Here is a 14,510-nt window from a genome sequence, read left to right on the forward strand (position 1 = left end):
ATGCGGGGGAAGATGGAGATCAAGCCTGAGAAGAGTGCACACCCATTTCAAGGTACAAAAACCAGGGAAAAACATGGGAAAGCAAGAGAGCTGGTTAATCTGATGTAAAAATCTTTGATGACGAAAGGAAAATTATATTCCCATGATGATACATTCAGGCTGTAGAAGTGAACTTCTCATGTTGGTTGTCCTATGTGTGGCCTTCTGCATTGGGCGGTGGATGCAGGACAGGAGATCTTCAAATAAATCTGGTGGAACACAAAATACTGAAAAAGAAATTCAGCCTAAATCCTGTGTATTCCTTCCCTTTGAGAACAGATATGGAAAATGTATGAAGTTTCAAAAGAGAAAATGTCTTTTGGGTCATGGTTTCAACAATGAAATGGTCACTTCACATAACATTTTGAATTTTGCTTTCACACTTGCTCATGTACCGGGCCTGAGTAAAGCAGAATGCAGAGTAAGCCTCTTCAATAGTTGTGCGTTCCATAAGTGGTTTTAAAACCAGGGAACCCCTTTGGACTTAGTGTTTGTATTTTATTGGTTGATTGGTTTTTCAAATTGTTTGTTTTACTATTTTTAACTTTGTGAGTCAGGGAAGCCCTCACTCATAGAGATTCAGACCTCTCCAAAAGCTCTGATGTTATTCATGTAACAGCTATTACATGTTATAAGTTTCTCCTATTAAAACTTGAAAGACAAACAGACTCTGCTACTTTTCATCGAAATTCAGTGTTGGGCTAAATTCAGTGTTGGACTTTTTACAAGTCCTTTGAAATGTGTCCTCCTCTAGTCACTGGTCGTGCTGGAATTTACTTTCTTGTGAAGACAGGATTTGAGCAAATTGACACAAGTACAGTTTGCCACTGCTCTGGACACCTGTTAAATATCTTGTTCCCTAAATGGTGTGTGTTTTACTTTGATCTCTGCTCACACTTTGCTCATCCAGTTAGAACCACAGGGCTCCAGGCCATAGCGTTCCAGGCATAAACAAGAAAATTTCCATTCCGTTTTGGGAGTTCATTCGTCTCTCATAATTACTTTTCCCACAAATGTGTGCTTCAGGAGAGGCCCTGTCCAAATGTGGAGAGGCCCATTTTCATTCACTCAATTTCAGACTTTCTAAGATTTTCAGTTACTAGAGGTTTGCCCAGACTTGCCATTGTCAAGGGACAGTGCACTTCACTTGAAGTTGTGCAGTATTACTTCATGAGTCTCTGGAATTTCCACCAATGGGAAACTCTTGCTGTATTCACTTCCAAGTGTTTCTGGGTAAGAAAATATAAGTAACAAAGGATGTGGTTTCAAGCCCAATGAGGAAAGGAGGGATTATCTTTATTTCAGTGCAGGTTGACCTTTCAAAGAAACAGTAATTCCTATGAAATAGGAGGTAAAATCTTTTGTAAAGAGACATGGACATGACCCACTGAAGTTTATGTCACTGTTTTTAAAACGCCAAGGGCATTTCAGAAATTCTTGGCTACTGAATTGCCCCTTTTTTCAAATTTCTCTGAGGTAAGACACTCCAGCTTCGTCAAACCATGGTACTGTTCCTTCCATGTAAAATACCAAAGCAAAAAAGAAAATAAATTAAAACAAAACCCATCAAATTACATTTGAGAGCCCACAATTGCTCAGCAGGCCCACTATTCAAGAAGCTAGAGGTACAGAAGCCTCAGCCTTCAGCCCATGGCCTGAAGTTTTGTCTCTATCATGGCCCCTCAATTCCCTGGCATGTCCACATTAACTCATGAATCTTTACTCATTTCCTCTTCAAATGCACAGGATCCAATATATTTGAACCCTGTTCACCTGGGCTGTAATCTTCCAAGGACACACCAGAGGAAGGGCAGCCACCCCCTTGCCTGGGGCCTTGGAGCTTATCACAATAGAAATGGACACCTGAACAAGGGGAGCCAAAACAAAGAGAGGCATATTCCTAAAGTCTGAAGCACAGAAGCTACCTATAGACCAGTAGTGGGATTTCACAAATTATGTAAGAATCTCTGTGCACATGCTTGGCATGGCCGCTCATGCCTATAATCCCAGCAATCTGGTGGCTGAGGTGGATGGATCCTTGGGAGTTCCAGTCCATCTTGGGCTACGAATTTATCTCAAGGCCTCTTTCAACAACTACATAAGATGCTGTTTCCAAGAAGAGGACAACAGAAAACTAGACACACTTGGTCCAGTTCCCTGGGTTTACTCCATGAGTTGTGGAGTCTAAATATTCCATGCCATGAGAAAATACCTGGGATTTTTAGTGAAAGGGGCATTTGCATCCCTTTTCTAAGGTTTTCCTTTCACCATGTTACATTTGAATTCTGAGAAAACCTGCTGGTGATAAGCTATCTAGCATTATGTTGGTTTAGGTATTGAGCTAGTACCTCATGTTTAGTGTTCAGGGTTATGCTGGAATGGCTGCAGACCTCCTTGAAATAGCGATTGCAGACAAGTGAACCCTGAGGAAGCTGGATAGTTGAAGCAGGCACTCCAAATATTCATTCACTGCAAGGATTCACTTTCATTTTGGGACTCATCTTCTGGTTGCTGGCTTTTAGTACTAACTGATACTACCATGGTGGCAGTAATCCAGCAGAGACTGCATGTATGGTTTGCAGGTTTGCTTCCCAAGCCACCAGAAACTTGGCAGAACCCAAATCATTGTGGCATTTTCTTTCCTCCCCTGAAACATTTGGCTTTCTAAGTTTGAAAATTGAATAGACTGGCCTAGTCAAGTTTGGACCCCATGTACCACCAACAGAGCTAAAGACAGAGCCAATTACTTCCCTCCACTTGTCAAAACATGTCAAATTTGCTTGATCACCACAACTTCAAAGAAAATTCTGAGGCAACTTAGAGAGGTTAATCAAATACTGCACGATTGGAATGGCTGTGGTTGTATGAGGTGGAAAGCTGCAGAGTTGGGCTGAAACTGTTCACAGAATCCCACAGGCTTGTGGTTGCCAGGCAACCACACTGGGCTGAGACTGGCTGAACATCACTGTGAGGTGGATTTTAGGCTCTAGGTTTGAAAATTTAAAAGACTGGGGTAGTCAAGTTTGGAACCCATCGACCACAGACAGACCAAAAGGTCTTTCAATTACTTCCCTCCACTTCTCAAAATATGTCAAATTTTCTTGATCACTACAACTGTAAAAAAAATTCTGAGGCAACATAGAGAGGCTAATCAAATACTGCATGATTGGAATGGCTGTGGTTTTATGAGGTGGAAAGCTGCAGAGTTGGGCTGAAACAGTTCACAGAAATCCACAAGCTTGTGGTTGCCAGGAAACCACACTGGGCTGCAATTGGCTGAGCACCATTGTGAGCTGGACTTTAGGCTCTAGGACACAAGTGTGCAGTAGGAGACCTGAGTCACAATGCTGGGCGTTGCCATGGAGACCTCAGTGGCACAGAGGACCTTGTAGGGCAAGTTTTAAATAGGATGAATATTCTTGGCCTGGTGTGCCACAATATTCTCTCTGAAGGCTTCACTGCTCAGAATTTGTGGATGGAAATGCTTGCCAATCTACACATGGATGTACTTTCAATGGGATATGAAATATGCCAGGGCCTGGCAGATGATCTCTGCCATGTCCTATCATTGAGCATACGCTTTTCCCTTGTCATGTCTGTCATTTGGCTGAGTACTGTTCCCTAAGCTATTCAGTCAAGACTTGCTGGCATCATTCACTGCAGTATAAGAGCTTTCTGTGAAATTTCTCAGCAGAAATCCTCTGCAAGCACATAGCTTTGGATATGAGAGACAGCAGTGGAAGTTGAATTTCAAGGGCAGATATTTGAAAACAATTTAACAAGTCCCGAATAAGATCTTTACATGTTTCCCAGATGAATATGTTTGGAAATGCGGGGGAAGATGGAGATCAAGCCTGAGAAGAGTGCACACCCATTTCAAGGTACAAAAACCAGGGAAAAACATGGGAAAGCAAGAGAGCTGGTTAATTTGATGTAAAAATCTTTGATGACGAAAGGAAAATTATATTCCCATGATGATATATTCAGGCTGTAGAAGTGAACTTCTCATGTTGGTTGTCCTATGTGTGGCCTTCTGCATTGGGCGGTGGATGCAGGACAGGAGATCTTCAAATAAATCTGGTGGAACACAAAATACTGAAAAAGAAATTCAGCCTAAATCCTGTGTATTCCTTCCCTTTGAGAACAGATATGGAAAATGTATGAAGTTTCAAAAGAGAAAATGTCTTTTGGGTCATGGTTTCAACAATGAAATGGTCACTTCACATAACATTTTGAATTTTGCTTTCACACTTGCTCATGTACCGGGCCTGAGTAAAGCAGAATGCAGAGTAAGCCTCTTCAATAGTTGTGCATTCCATAAGTGGTTTTAAAACCAGGGAACCCCTTTGGACTTAGTGTTTGTATTTTATTGGTTGATTGGTTTTTCAAATTGTTTGTTTTACTATTTTGAACTTTGTGAGTCAGGGAAGCCCTCACTCATAGAGATTCAGACCTCTCCAAAAGCTCTGATGTTATTCATGTAACAGCTATTACATGTTATAAGTTTCTCCTATTAAAACTTGAAAGACAAACAGACTCTGCTACTTTTCATCGAAATTCAGTGTTGGGCTAAATTCAGTGTTGGACTTTTTACAAGTCCTTTGAAATGTGTCCTCCTCTAGTCACTGGTCGTGCTGGAATTTACTTTCTTGTGAAGACAGGATTTGAGCAAATTGACACAAGTACAGTTTGCCACTGCTCTGGACTCCTGTTAAATATCTTGTTCCCTAAATGGTGTGTGTTTTACTTTGATCTCTGCTCACACTTTGCTCATCCAGTTAGAACCACAGGGCTCCAGGCCATAGCGTTCCAGGCATAAACAAGAAAATTTCCATTCCGTTTTGGGAGTTCATTCGTCTCTCATAATTACTTTTCCCACAAATGTGTGCTTCAGGAGAGGCCCTGTCCAAATGTGGAGAGGCCCATTTTCATTCACTCAATTTCAGACTTTCTAAGATTTTCAGTTACTAGAGGTTTGCCCAGACTTGCCATTGTCAAGGGACAGTGCACTTCACTTGAAGTTGTGCAGTATTACTTCATGAGTCTCTGGAATTTCCACCAATGGGAAACTCTTGCTGTATTCACTTCCAAGTGTTTCTGGGTAAGAAAATATAAGTAACAAAGGATGTGGTTTCAAGCCCAATGAGGAAAGGAGGGATTATCTTTATTTCAGTGCAGGTTGACCTTTCAAAGAAACAGTAATTCCTATGAAATAGGAGGTAAAATCTTTTGTAAAGAGACATGGACATGACCCGCTGAAGTTTATGTCACTGTTTTTAAAACGCCAAGGGCATTTCAGAAATTCTTGGCTACTGAATTGCCCCTTTTTTCAAATTTCTCTGAGGTAAGACACTCCAGCTTCGTCAAACCATGGTACTGTTCCTTCCATGTAAAAAACCAAAGCAAAAAAGAAAATAAATTAAAACAAAACCCATCAAATTACATTTGAGAGCCCACAATTGCTCAGCAGGCCCACTATTCAAGAAGCTAGAGGTACAGAAGCCTCAGCCTTCAGCCCATGGCCTGAAGTTTTGTCTCTATCATGGCCCCTCAATTCCCTGGCATGTCCACATTAACTCATGAATCTTTACTCATTTCCTCTTCAAATGCACAGGATCCAATATATTTGAACCCTGTTCACCTGGGCTGTAATCTTCCAAGGACACACCAGAGGAAGGGCAGACACCCCCTTGCCTGGGGCCTTGGAGCTTATCACAATAGAAATGGACACCTGAACAAGGGGAGCCAAAACAAAGAGAGGCATATTCCTAAAGTCTGAAGCACAGAAGCTACCTATAGACCAGTAGTGGGATTTCACAAATTATGTAAGAATCTCTGTGCACATGCTTGGCATGGCCGCTCATGCCTATAATCCCAGCAATCTGGTGGCTGAGGTGGATGGATCCTTGGGAGTTCCAGTCCATCTTGGGCTACGAATTTATCTCAAGGCCTCTTTCAACAACTACATAAGATGCTGTTTCCAAGAAGAGGACAACAGAAAACTAGACACACTTGGTCCAGGTCCCTGGGTTCACTCCATGAGTTGTGGAGTCTAAATATTCCATGCCATGAGAAAATACCTGGGATTTTTAGTGAAAGGGGCATTTGCATCCCTTTTCTAAGGGTTTCCCTTTCACCATGTTACATTTGAATTCTGAGAAAACCTGCTGGTGATAAGCTATCTAGCATTATGTTGGTTTAGGTATTGAGCTAGTACCTCATGTTTAGTGTTCAGGGTTATGCTGGAATGGATGCAGACCTCCTTGAAATAGCGATTGCAGACAAGTGAACCCTGAGGAAGCTGGATAGTTGAAGCACGCACTCCAAATATTCATGCACTGCAAGGATTCACTTTCATTTTGGGACTCATCTTCTGGTTGCTGGCTTTTAGTACTAACTGATACTACCATGGTGGCAGTAATCCAGCAGAGACTGCATGTATGGTTTGCAGGTTTGCTTCCCAAGCCACCAGAAACTTGGCAGAACCCAAATCATTGTGGCATTTTCTTTCCTCCCCTGAAAGTTTTGGCTTTCTAAGTTTGAAAATTGAATTGACTGGCCTAGTCAAGTTTGGACCCCATGTACCACCAACAGAGCTAAAGACAGAGCCAATTACTTCCCTCCACTTGTCAAAATATGTCAAATTTGCTTGATCACCACAACTTCAAAGAAAATTCTGAGGCAACTTAGAGAGGTTAATCAAATACTGCATGATTGAAATGGCTGTGGTTGTATGAGGTGGAAAGCTGCAGAGTTGGGCTGAAACTGTTCACAGAAACCCACAGGCTTGTGGTTGCCAGGCAACCACACTGGGCTGAGACTGGCTGAACATCACTGTGAGGTGGATTTTAGGCTCTAGGTTTGAAAATTTAAAAGACTGGGGTAGTCAAGTTTGGAACCCATCGACCACAGACAGACCAAAAGGTCTTTCAATTACTTCCCTCCACTTCTCAAAATATGTCAAATTTTCTTGATCACTACAACTGTAAAAAAAATTCTGAGGCAACATAGAGAGGCTAATCAAATACTGCATGATTGGAATGGCTGTGGTTGTATGAGGTGGAAAGCTGCAGAGTTGGGCTGAAACAGTTCACAGAAATCCACAAGCTTGTGGTTGCCAGGAAACCACACTGGGCTGCAATTGGCTGAGCACCATTGTGAGCTGGACTTTAGGCTCTAGGACACAAGTGTGCAGTAGGAGACCTGAGTCACAATGCTGGGCGTTGCCATGGAGACCTCAGTGGCACAGAGGACCTTGTAGGGCAAGTTTTAAATAGGATGAATATTCTTGGCCTGGTGTGCCACAATATTCTCTCTGAAGGCTTCACTGCTCAGAATTTGTGGATGGAAATGCTTGCCAATCTACACATGGATGTACTTTCAATGGGATATGAAATATGCCAGGGCCTGGCAGATGATCTCTGCCATGTCCTATCATTGAGCATACGCTTTTCCCTTGTCATGTCTGTCATTTGGCTGAGTACTGTTCCCTAAGCTATTCAGTCAAGACTTGCTGGCATCATTCACTGCAGTATAAGAGCTTTCTGTGAAATTTCTCAGCAGAAATCCTCTGCAAGCACATAGCTTTGGATATGAGAGACAGCAGTGGAAGTTGAATTTCAAGGGCAGATATTTGAAAACAATTTAACAAGTCCCGAATAAGATCTTTACATGTTTCCCAGATGAATATGTTTGGAAATGCGGGGGAAGATGGAGATCAAGCCTGAGAAGAGTGCACACCCATTTCAAGGTACAAAAACCAGGGAAAAACATGGGAAAGCAAGAGAGCTGGTAAATCTGATGTAAAAATCTTTGATGACGAAAGGAAAATTATATTCCCATGATGATACATTCAGGCTGTAGAAGTGAACTTCTCATGTTGGTTGTCCTATGTGTGGCCTTCTGCATTGGGCGGTGGATGCAGGACAGGAGATCTTCAAATAAATCTGGTGGAACACAAAATACTGAAAAAGAAATTCAGCGTAAATCCTGTGTATTCCTTCCCTTTGAGAACAGATATTGAAAATGTATGAAGTTTCAAAAGAGAAAATGTCTTTTGGGTCATGGTTTCAACAATGAAATGGTCACTTCACAAAACATTTTGAATTTTGCTTTCACACTTGCTCATGTACCGGGCCTGAGTAAGGCAGAATGCAGAGTAAGCCTCTTCAATAGTTGTGCATTCCATAAGTGGTTTTAAAACCAGGGAACCCCTTTGGACTTAGTGTTTGTATTTTATTGGTTGATTGGTTTTTCAAATTGTTTGTTTTACTATTTTGAACTTTGTGAGTCAGGGAAGCCCTCACTCATAGAGATTCAGACCTCTCCAAAAGCTCTGATGTTATTCATGTAACAGCTATTACATGTTATAAGTTTCTCCTATTAAAACTTGAAAGACAAACAGACTCTGCTACTTTTCATCGAAATTCAGTGTTGGGCTAAATTCAGTGTTGGACTTTTTACAAGTCCTTTGAAATGTGTCCTCCTCTAGTCACTGGTCGTGCTGGAATTTACTTTCTTGTGAAGACAGGATTTGAGCAAATTGACACAAGTACAGTTTGCCACTACTCTGGACACCTGGTTAAATATCTTGTTCCCTAAATGGTGTGTGTTTTACTTTGATCTCTGCTCACACTTTGCTCATCCAGTTAGAACCACAGGGCTCCAGGCCATAGCGTTCCAGGCCTAAACAAGAAAATTTCCATTCCGTTTTGGGAGTTCATTCCTCTCTCATAATTACTTTTTCCACAGATGTGTGCTTCAAGATAGGCCCTGTCCAAATGTGGAGAGGCCCATTTTCATTCACTCACTTTCAGACTTTCTAAGATTTTCAGTTACTAGAGGTTTGCGCAGACTTGCCATTGTCAAGGGACAGTACACTTCACTTGAAGTTGTGCAGTATTACTTCATGTGTCTCCGTGGAATTTCCACCAATGGGAAACTCTTGCTGTATTCATCTCCAAGTGTTTCTGGGTAAGAAAATATAAGCAACAAAGATGTGGTTTCCAGCCCAATGAGGAAAGGAGGGATTATCTTTGTTTCAGTGCAGGTTGACCTTTCAAAGAAACAGTAATTCCTATGAAATAGGAGGTAAAATCTTTTGTAAAGAGACATGGACATGACCCGCTGAAGTTTATGTCACTGTTTTTAAAACGCCAAGGGCATTTCAGAAATTCTTGGCTACTGAAGTGCCCCTTTTTTCAAATTTCTCTTAGGTAAGACACTCCAGCTTCGTCAAACCATGGTACTGTTCCTTCCATGTAAAAAACCAAAGCAAAAAAGAAAATAAATTAAAACAAAACCCATCAAATTACATTTGAGAGCACACAATTGCTCAACAGGCCCACCATTCAAGAAGCTATAGGTACAGAAGCCTCAGCCTTCAGCCCATGGCCTGAAGTTTTGTCTCTATCATGGCCCCTCAATTCCCTAGCATGTCCACATTAACTCATGAATCTTTACTCATTTCCTCTTCAAATGCACAGGATCCAATATATTTGAACCCTGTTCACCTGGGCTGTAATCATCCAAGGACACACCAGAGGAAGGGCAGCCACCCCCTTGCCTGGGGCCTTGGAGCTTATCACAATAGAAATGGACACCTGAACAAGGGGAGCCAAAACAAAGAGAGGCATATTCCTAAAGTCTGAAGCACAGAAGCTACCTATAGACCAGTAGTGGGATTTCACAAATTATGTAAGAATCTCTGTGCACATGCTTGGCATGGCCGCTCATGCCTATAATCTCAGCAATCTGGGGGCTGAGGTGGATGGATCCTTGGGAGTTCCAGTCCATCTTGGGCTACGAATTTATCTCAAGGCCTGTTTCAACAACTACATAAGATGCTGTTTCCAAAATGAGGACAAGAGAAAAGTAGACACACTTGATCCAGGTCCCTGCGTTCACTACATGAGTTGTGGAGTCTAAATATTCCATGCCATGAGAAAATACCTGGGATTTTTAGTGAAAGGGGCATTTGCATCCCTTTTCTAAGGGTTTCCCTTTCACCATGTTACATTTGAATTCTGAGAAAACCTGCTGGTGATAAGCTATCTAGCATTATGTTGGTTTAGGTATTGAGCTAGTACCTCATGTTTAGTGTTCAGGGTTATGCTGGAATGGCTGCAGAGCTCCTTGAAGTAGCGATTGCAGACAAGTGAACCCCGAGGAAGCTGGATAGTTGAAGGAGGCACTCCAAATATTCATGCACTGCAAGGATTCACTTTCATTTTGGGACTCATCTTCTGCTTGCTGGCTTTTAGTGCTAACTGATACTACCATGGTGGCAGTAATCCAGCAGAGACTGCATGTATGGTTTGCAGGTTTGCTTCCCAAGCCACCAGAAACTTGGCAGAACCCAAATCATTGTGGCATTTTCTTTCCTCCCCTGAAACATTTGGCTTTCTAAGTTTGAAAATTGAATAGACTGGGCTAGTTAAGTTTGGACCCAATGTACCACCAACAGAGCTAAAGACAGAGCCAACTACTTCCCTCCACTTGTCAAAATATGTCAAATTTGCTTGATCACCACAACTTCAAAGAAAATTCTGAGGCAACTTAGAGAGGTTAATCAAATACTGCACGATTGGAATGGCTGTGGTTTTATGAGGTGGAAAGCTGCAGAGTTGGGCTGAAACTGTTCACAGAAACCCACAGGCTTTTGGTTGCCAGGCAACCACACTGGGCTGAGACTGGCTGAACATCACTGTGAGGTGGATTTTAGGCTCTAGGTTTGAAAATTTAAAAGACTGGGGTAGTCAAGTTTGGAACCCATCGACCACAGACAGACCAAAAGGTCTTTCAATTACTTCCCTCCACTTCTCAAAATATGTCAAATTTTCTTGATCACTACAACTGTAAAAAAAATTCTGAGGCAACATAGAGAGACTAATCAAATACTGCATGATTGGAATGGCTGTGGTTGTATGAGGTGGAAAGCTGCAGAGTTGGGCTGAAACAGTTCACAGAAATCCACAAGCTTGTGGTTGCCAGGAAACCACACTGGGCTGCAATTGGCTGAGCACCATTGTTAGCTGGACTTTAGGCTCTAGGACACAAGTGTGCAGTAGGAGACCTGAGTCACAATGCTGGGCATTGCCATGGAGACCTCAGTGGCACAGAGGACCTTGTAGGGCAAGTTTTAAATAGGATGAATATTCTTGGCCTGGTGTGCCACAATATTCTCTCTGAAGGCTTCACTGCTCAGAATTTGTGGATGGAAATGCTTGCCAATCTACACATGGATGTACTTTCAATGGGATATGAAATATGCCAGGGCCTGGCAGATGATCTCTGCCATGTCCTATCATTGAGCATACGCTTTTCCCTTGTCATGTCTGTCATTTGGCTGAGTACTGTTCCCTAAGCTATTCAGTCAAGACTTGCTGGCATCATTCACCTGCAGTATAAGAGCTTTCTGTGAAATTTCTCAGCAGAAATCCTCTGCAAGCACATAGCTTTGGATATGAGAGAAAGTGGTGGAAGTTGAATTTCAAGGGCAGATATATGAAAACAATGAAACAAGCCCCGAATAAGATCTTTACATGTTTCCCAGATGAATATGTTTGGAAATACAGGGGAAGATGGATATCAAGCCTGAGAAGAGTGCACACCCATTTCAAGGTACAAAAACCAGGGAAAAACATGGGAAAGCAAGAGAGCTGGTTAATCTGATGTAAAAACCTTTGATGATGAAAGGAAAATTATATTCTCATGATGATATAATCAGGCTGTAGAAGTGAACTTCTCATGTTGGTTCTCCTATGTGTGGCCTTCTGCATTGGGCGGTGGATGTAGGACAGGAGATCTTCAAATAAATCTGATGGAACACAAAATACTGAAAAAAAAAAATTCAGCCTAAATCCTGTGTATTCCTTCCCTTTGAGAACATATATGGATAATGTATGAAGTTTCAAAAGAGAAAATGTCTATTGGGTCATGGTTTCAACAATGAAATGGTCACTTCACATAACATTTTGAATTTTGCTTTCACACTTGCTCATGTACCGGGCCTGAGTAAAGCAGAATGCAGAGTAAGCCTCTTCAATAGTTGTGCGTTCCATAAGTGGTTTTAAAACCAGGGAACCCCTTTGGACTTAGTGTTTGTATTTAATTGGTTGATTGATTTTTCAAATTGTTTGTTTTACTATTTTTAACTTTGTGAGTCAGGGAAGCCCTCACTCATAGAGATTCAGACCTCTCCAAAAGCTCTGAAGTTATTCATGTAACAGCTATTACATGTTATAAGTTTCTCCTATTAAAACTTGAAAGAGAAACAGACTCTGCTACTTTTCATCTAAATTCAGTGTTGGGCTAAATTCAGTGTTGGACTTTTTACAAGTCCTTTGAAATGTGTCCTCCTCTAGTCACTGGTCGTGCTGGAATTTACTTTCTTGTGAAGACAGGATTTGAGCAAATTGACACAAGTACAGTTTGCCACTACTCTGGACACCTGGTTAAATATCGAGTTCCCTAAATGGTTTGTGTTTTACTTTGATCTCTGCCCACACTTTGCTCATCCAGTTAGAACCACAGGGCTCCAGACCATAGCGTTCCAGGCCTAAACAAGAAAATTTCCATTACGTTTTGGGAGTTCATTCGTCTCTCAGAATTACTTTTGCCACAGATATGTGCTTCAGGATAGGCCCTGTCCAAATGTGGAGAGGCCCATTTTCATTCACTCACTTTCCGACTTTCTAAGATTTTCAGTTACTAGAGGTTTGCGCAGACTTGCCATTGTCAAGGGACAGTGCACTTCACTTGAAGTTGTGCAGTATTACTTCATGTGTCTCCGTGGAATTTCCACCAATGGGAAACTCTTGCTGTATTCATCTCCAAGTGTTTCTGCATAAGAAAATATAAGTAACAAAGGATGTGGTTTCAAGCCCAATGAGGAAAGGATGGATTATCTTTGTTTCAGTGCAGGTTGACCTTTCAAAGAAACAGTAATTCCTATGAAATAGGAGATAAAATCTTTTGTAAAGAGACATGGACATGACCCGCTGAAGTTTATGTCACTGTTTTTAAAACGCCAAGGGCACTTCAGAAATTCTTGGCTACTGAAGTGCCCCTTTTTTCAAATTTCTCTTAGGTAAGACACTCCAGCTTCGTCAAACCATGGTACAGTTCCTTCAATGTAAAAAACCAAAGCAAAAAAGAAAATAAATTAAAACAAAACCCATCAAATTACATTTGAGAGCACACAATTGCTCAGCAGGTCCGCTATTCAAGATGCTAGAGGTACAGAAGCCTCAGCCTTCAGCCCATGGCCTGAAGTTTTGTCTCTATCATGGCCCCTCAATTCCCTGGCATGTCCACATTAACTCATGAATCTTTAATCATTTCCTCTTCAAATGCACAGGATCCAATATATTTGAACCCTGTTCACCTGGGCTGTAATCATCCAAGGACACACCAGAGGAAGGGCAGCCACCCCCTTGCCTGGGGCCTTGGAGCTTATCACAATAGAAATGGACACCTGAACAAGGGGAGCCAAAACAAAGAGAGGCATATTCCTAAAGTCTGAAGCACAGAAGCTACCTATAGACCAGTAGTGGGATTTCACAAATTATGTAAGAATCTCTGTGCACATGCTTGGCATGGCCGCTCATGCCTATAATCCCAGCAATCTGGGGGCTGAGGTGGATGGATCCTTGGGAGTTCCAGTCCATCTTGGGTTACGAATTTATCTCAAGGCCTCTTTCAACAACTACATAAGATGCTGTTTCCAAAAAGAGGACAAGAGAAAAGTAGACACACTTGATCCAGGTCCCTGGGTTCACTACATGAGTTGTGGAATCTAAATATTCCATGCCATGAGAAAATACCTGGGATTTTTAGTGAAAGTGGCATTTGCATCCCTTTTCTAAGGGTTTCCCTTTCACCATGTTACATTTGAATTCTGAGAAAACCTGCTGGTGATAAGCTATCTAGCATTATGTTGGTTTAGGTATTGAGCTAGTACCTCATGTTTAGTGTTCAGGGTTATGCTGGAATGGCTGCAGAGCTCCTTGAAATAGCGATTGCAGACAAGTGAACCCCGAGGAAGCTGGATAGTTGAAGCAGGCACTCCAAATATTCATGCACTGCAAGGATTCACTTTCATTTTGGGACTCATCTTCTGCTTGCTGGCTTTTAGTGCTAACTGATACTACCATGGTGGCAGTAATCCAGCAGAGACTGCATGTATGGTTTGCAGGTTTGCTTCCCAAGCCACCAGAAACTTGGCAGAACCCAAATCATTGTGGCATTTTCTTTCCTCCCCTGAAACATTTGGCTTTCTAAGTTTGAAAATTGAATAGACTGCGCTAGTCAAGTTTGGACCCCATGTACCACCAACAGAGCTAAAGACAGAGCCAACTACTTCCCTCCACTTGTCAAAATATGTCAAATTTGCTTGATCACCACAACTTCAAAGAAAATTCTGAGGCAACTTAGAGAGGTTAATCAAATACTGCACGATTGGAATGGCT

Source organism: Cavia porcellus, unplaced genomic scaffold, assembly GCF_034190915.1.
Source record: "Cavia porcellus strain 051 isolate PalLab524CR breed Dunkin Hartley unplaced genomic scaffold, mCavPor4.1 scaffold_45, whole genome shotgun sequence".
NCBI lineage: Eukaryota > Metazoa > Chordata > Mammalia > Rodentia > Caviidae > Cavia > Cavia porcellus.